The 6,565-nt window shown below is 29.3% G+C and overlaps 1 non-coding gene across 1 annotated transcript; it reads right to left on the bottom strand.

The window, feature by feature from the left end:
- Window positions 1-6,051: 6,051 nt before the first annotated feature.
- Window positions 6,052-6,158, bottom strand: LOC138878788 (small nucleolar RNA R71). The gene has a single exon (XR_011402564.1). It is a non-coding gene; the product is annotated as a small nucleolar RNA R71 (small nucleolar RNA).
- Window positions 6,159-6,565: the final 407 nt, after the last annotated feature.

The following is a 6,565-nucleotide window of genomic DNA, read 5'->3' as shown; positions in this document are numbered from 1 at the left end:
TACCCAATAGCTATTAAATTAAAAGATAAAAGAGTTTGAATTAAAATTAAATAATTCGAATTTGGATTAAAAAAAAGATAAAAATATATCACTTTTAAATTTTGCGTCTAAATTCTCGGATATAATAAAGGTAGTTATAAAATCTATATATCTTCTCTCTATTTATTTTGTTAGACCAAATAAACTCAAATCTTATCCAAGCTTTTGAATTAAAAAACAAAACAAATTAATTCTTATCCAAGCTTTTGAAATGGAAAAGAAAACTTTGAGGATGAAAAAAAAACCTTGAGATTTTGGCAAATAATAAAGTACGAGCATATGCACTTTTTTGTCTATTATTAAACACTAGAAAAATAATTATATAAAATTTCATAGTAAAATAATGTAATAAAATATATGAAATTGAAATATAAGAAAATCGGAATTAGAATTAAATAATTTGAAATTGGATAAAAAAAAATTACGCAAGTAATCTTTAATCAAAACCCACATCTTTTCTAAAGTCGTTCAAATCAAGTTTTACATTGTAAAATAAATGTAATAAATATATTAAATTAAAAGATAAGAAATTTGAATTAAAATTAAATAATTTGTATTAAGATAAAAAGATTTAATTCCAATTAGTAAAATATAGAAAATAGAACTAATATAGAAACTTAAGAATTTGAAATAAAAGATAAAAAAATTTGAATTGAAAAACCTTTTTTCCTTTGAAAGTAAAAGTATATCACGTTAAAATTTTGCCTCGAATTTAGGGATCTAATAAAGATAGTTATAGGATAATTACACACATAAAAATAGATAAAGAGAATTTAAAAATAAAAATAAAAATAAAGGAGAAGCTTGAAATAACTACATATGCCTTAAGATATATGTGTTTAGGTTTATATATTATTTTGTTATGTATAATAATAATAGTAATAGTAATAATAATAATAATCTTAATATATTCTCTCTATTTATTTTGTTAGACCAAATAAACTCAAATCTTATCTAATCCTTTGAATTGAAAAACTAAACAAATCAAAATTCAAGCTTTTGAATTGGAAAATAAAAATTCAAGGATGGAAAAAAAACTTAAGAATTTGGAGAATTATAAAATATGAGCATATGCATTTTTTTTATATTATTAGATTAAATACTAGACGAAATAGTTATGTCAAATTTCATAGTAAAATGAATGCAATAAATATATTAAAGTGAAATACAAGAAAATCTGAATTAAAATTAAATAATTTGATTTTGATACAAAAATTAAATTCGAATTAGTAAAAGATAAAAATAAATAGAATCAATATAGAAAATTATGAATTTGAAGTTAAATATTAAAATATTTTAATTGAGAAAAAAATTGAAGATAAAAGTATATCACTTTTAAATTTTTCCTCTAGATTTCTATATCTATCTATATCTATATATTACTAAAAAGAGAGGAAAAAACCTCCACATTAAGCCAAGTTGCAACCTCACAACATGCACAAAGTTAGTTAGGCTAGATAGTAATTAGTTTTTTGAATTTAAATTTAAAAAAAAATTATATTATACATTATGTGTTGTTAATAATTAGTTGTTCTCTTTGAGTTAACAAATTTGTAGTTCTAAAATTATTCTAAAATAAAAAACGAAAATAATAAGAAGAAAAAACTGTTAATTCAAATTGGGGAATAACTTCTTCTTAATATGGTAGTCTGTATCTATAAAATACTATAAATATATTTTTTATATAGAAAATAATTTGATTTCTCAAATTTATAGAGTGAAATATTTGAGTTGAGATAAAATAAAAGTTCATTTGCTTATGGAAAAAAATGAAAAATAATAATTATTAAAAATATCAGTAAATTTATGACAAAATAGTAAAATTACTTATATGTTTATATTTTTTAAAAATTCAAATTTGTAATTTAAATATGACTGTAAAGAAATGTCCAATTCAAATTGGGGAGTAGTTTCTTCCTAATATGGTAGTCTATATCTATAAAATACTATAGATATATTTTTTGATAGAGGAAATAATTTAATTTTGAATTTAAAGATAAAAATATTATTTCAAATTTATAGATAGAAATATTTGAGTTGAGAAAAAATAAAAGTTCATTTGCTTATGCCAAATAATGGAAAATAACAATTATTAAAAATATCAGTAAATTTATGACAAAATAGTAAAATGTATATATTAAAATGAGAGGAAAAAGCCTCCACATTAAACCAAGTGGCCACCTCATAATAGGCTACTTGGCAATTTAGGACAAAGTTACTTAGGTTAGATAATAATTAGTTTTTTGAACTTTAATTTTAATTTTAAATAATTTAAATTATGCATTATGTGTTGTTAATCTATATCTATATATATATTATTAAAAGAAGAGAAAAAAGCCTCCACATTAAGCCAAGTGGCAACTTCACAATAAGCCACATGGCAAATTGGGACAAAGTTAGTTAAGTTGGGTATAACTAATTTTTTAAATTTTAATTTTAAAAAATTTAAATAATGCATTATGTTTTGTTAATAATTAGTTACTATTTAAAATTATTCTAAAATATAAACGAAAATAATAATAATAAGAAAACTGCGAATTCAAATTAGAGAGTAATTTCTTCCTAATATGATATTCTACATCTATAAAATACTACAAATATATTTTTTGATATAGAAAATAATTTGATTCCTCAAATTTATAGATATAAATATTTGAGTTGAGATAAATAAAAGTTCATTTGCTTTTGAAAAATAATAAAGAATAAATAAAGAACGAACAATTTATTTGATTACTATATAATGTGTATACGTTAAGTTTTTAATATTTCAGTACACTATATTAAATAATAAAATAATATCTAATATTATTAAATAATATTATATATTAAATTATAATTTTATAGAATTAATATTCTATCAAATTATTCGTACATTACGGGGGTTCTAATACTAGTTAAGAATTATAAAACTATTAATTACATCATTACTTCATGTTAATGTTATTAAAAGGGGCTTCCAAAATTTTGAAAACAATGCATAACCTGAAGAATCCTAACGTTGGAAACTGCAAATATGACATATGTTATGTCAGATGTATAATATAAGCAATATCTGCAAGAAGACCAAAAAAAAAAAAAAGATAACGAACAAATATTTAGTTGTTTGTGTATTGAGACTTTGACAAATATTTAATTAATTTACTCTTTCAAGCTTTATTTTTGTGTCTATTAGAAGTGAAGAAGCTTGGCGCAAATCTTGTTGTAGTATAAGAGCAGCCAAAAAATTGGATAAAATTCAGGCGGATCCTTTACTGCAGATTGTAATAGCATCAATCCCTAATGCATCCACTTATATGCACTTATTCCTTTATTGAAACGTTACATCTTTTTATGAAAGCAAGAAACACAACTGACAAAACTATTTGAGACTTTTTATTTTTTTTTGAAAAAATAGATAAATAGGATCCTTCGCCAAAAAAAAAAGTGCCGAAGTCATCTCTTATATGTGTACTCAGGGGCGGAGGGAGAGTGCTATGTACGGGTTCGGACGAACCCAGTAGCTTTTGTTTAAACTTTGAATTTGTATTAGAAAATCCATTAAATATGTTTAAATACTCAATTGCGAACCCAATAACTAATGAGCTATGAGATCGGTTGCAAGTTCAGAACCCATAAACTTCAATTTCTAACTCCCCTCTATGTGTACCCCTAACTGTTACTCTTAACTTTGAAGATTTGGAAACCATTATCCTCTTTAACTAACAAAGTTGATTGCTTTTTTTCAAGTATTCTATCATTATAGTTGTCTTGATTTTTTTCCGGGCCTAGCTCTCTTTATTTGTAGCTTTGATGGTATCCTTTCACCGTTTAAAATGAGTGTCAGTTCTGATATTTGCAATTCTCAAGATCAATAAAGGACTCATTATAGTGCTTTGAAATAAAGAAGAAACTAACAAACCTTGTGCAAACGTTGCTAATTTTTCTTTAAAGAATATAAAGAAGGATTCAACTTCACCTAGTGTGAGTCGTGAGAATTTAATTCTTCCTTATGGCTAATACATTATAAGTTATTTTTTATTGTTATTGGTTGTATGATAATATGTGAATTGGACTATAATTAAGCCCTAAAGAACCACCTTTTTATATAGTTTTTATGGTAAAAAGTAATAATAAAATGCTCTGATTAGTGTTTTTCATGCTTTGCAGGCTATATACAATAAAAGAAGTCTATGGAGTACTTTTGGGATCAATTACGGAGAAAAAGAGGCCAATCGTACAATATCCGCTAAGTGCACCACGCGAAGGCAGCAAAAACTAGAACTGGAGATGGACTGCCGCGGTCCCGGCGTAACCGCGATCGGACCGCGGCAAAAGGCTGTTGCGGATTCTGAGAAGCTAGTTGGCCGCGGTCCTGGCGTGACCGCGGTAGGACCGCGATAGGAAGCGAAAAATTGAGGGACTGAAGTGCAAAAACACGAGATTTTTAGCCCAAAACCCTATATTAAACAATAAAACTCGTCCAAGGGAGGCATGTAATGTTTTAGAAAGTACTTTGGCAAGAGAAACAAGTGTGAGAGATCACCCAAAATATCATATTTTCTTCTTCTCTTTATTTTTCTTGCAATTTTGATCATGAATATTTTCATAGTTTATTTACCCATTGTCATGAGTAGCTAAATCCTTTGTCTAGGGTTTTGATGGAACCTATTGAAGGATGAACTTCTTGATTATGTTAATATAGTTTGCCAGTTTAATCTCTATTTGTTCAACTACGTATTTGTTGTAGTTAATTGACAGGATCCTCAATTAGTTGTGCCTATTTAGTATGCATAACTCGGGAGAGAGTGCATATTTAGGTAATTGTTGAACAACATCACTCCCAAAGTATAAGAGGGATCTATAACTGCGGGTTTAAAGGCGGGATTAGGGATACTAAGTCTTGGGTGCAATCTAAAGTGAACTGTAATAAACAAAGCCATCTAGTGTATCTCGGGAGAGTGCGTCTAGTAAATTATCGTGATTACTCGGGAGAGATTCACGGTAAAAAGAGTGTTCATGGTTGATAGAGATGTGTTAGTAAATCTATATGAAACATAAACAGAAGAGATTCCATCAATAGGGGAAATCACTACCTTAGAACCTTCTCATTATTGTTCACAACTTAAGCATATTTAGTTTACAATTGTTTATTGACTTTCAATCTTAGTTATTAAATATACCATCAACTGTTATTTACAACGTTTGGGGAAGTTGATTCTAAAGAATTTAATAAGTCCAACGAAAGTAATTGATAAGTTAATCTCTGTGGATTCGACTCTGGGCATAAGTACTCAGGTTATATTTGCAACATTCGCATTGTCCTTTTATAAGGCATGGGCGTGATCAAATTTTGGCGTCGTTGCCGGGGAATTAACGGTGTTATCAATTACAATTGAAAGAAGTACAAAAATTCTTATTATAGTCATTTTTTCTCTATACCCAATTTTTACATTGAAATTTTAACATTTATTGACTTGGTTGCACAGGTGCATGCCTAGAAACTCATCGAGATCTGGTGAAATATTTGAAGCATTATCAGATCCCGAGAAAGTTTTCAAGGCCTTGAATCGGGCTAATCGGAAAAACAAACAACAACCAACAACTGCACAATTCGAAACAGTCATGGGGGATCACGAGGAAAACCCAGCGGTACCAATAGTGTCAGAGGCTGCTCTCTATGACTGGGCACAACCCGCAGCTGAAAATCTGTCCACAACCATTGTAGTTCCGCAGATACAGGCTGAGTCATTCCAAATTACGAATAACATGCTGCACTTGTTGCAAAACAAGGGACTATTTTCGGGGTCGCAAGTCGAAGATCCTCAGCAGCACTTGAAGAACTTCCTCTCTATCTACAAAACCCAAAGGCAGCCCAACGTAACTCCTGAAGCAATCAAGCTGTTATTGTTTCCATTCTCAGTGACAGGAGCTGCCTAGACTTGGCTAAACTCACTTCCCATAAATTCTATAACAACTTGGGATGAGTTAGTCAGGCAATTCCATAACAAGTTCCACCTACCCAATAAGACTGCTCAACAAATTGATGAAATTTTGAGTTTTAAACAGAGACCAATGGAGACACTGCATGAAACATGGGAGCACTTTAAAGGGATGCTGGTTATATGCCCGCACCATGGTATTCCAGATCTGATGTTGGGGCAGCAGTTTTACATGGGATTGTCAAATAGCGTGAAGAACATTGTTGATGCTTCAGCTGGTGGAGCATTTTTGAGCAAAACATGGAGAGAAGGCCAGAGTCTGCTCGACAAGATGACACAAAATTCGGGATGGACAACCAGGAATGCACCTATCACTCCAGTGGTTCACTCAGTGCCCTTAGATCCATCCAGCTCTATGGCTAAAAATATGGCCACCTTATTGACACAGATAAGTATACTCACCAAAAAGGTGGAAGAGTCAGGGCAGAAGCAGTAGGTACACATCGTAGATACTACCAATGGGGGTTTGTGCGCATCTTGCATTAGTCAGCCAATTGGTAATCAATGGAATGCAGAACATGATCATCACCACTACCCTGAAGACATGA

The sequence above is a fragment of the Nicotiana sylvestris genome, chromosome 9 (genome assembly GCF_000393655.2).
Source record: "Nicotiana sylvestris chromosome 9, ASM39365v2, whole genome shotgun sequence".
In the NCBI taxonomy this organism is placed as follows: Eukaryota; Viridiplantae; Streptophyta; class Magnoliopsida; order Solanales; family Solanaceae; genus Nicotiana; species Nicotiana sylvestris.
The sequence above is the reverse complement of the archived record's forward strand: the minus strand, read 5'-3'. Positions and strand labels throughout refer to the sequence as shown.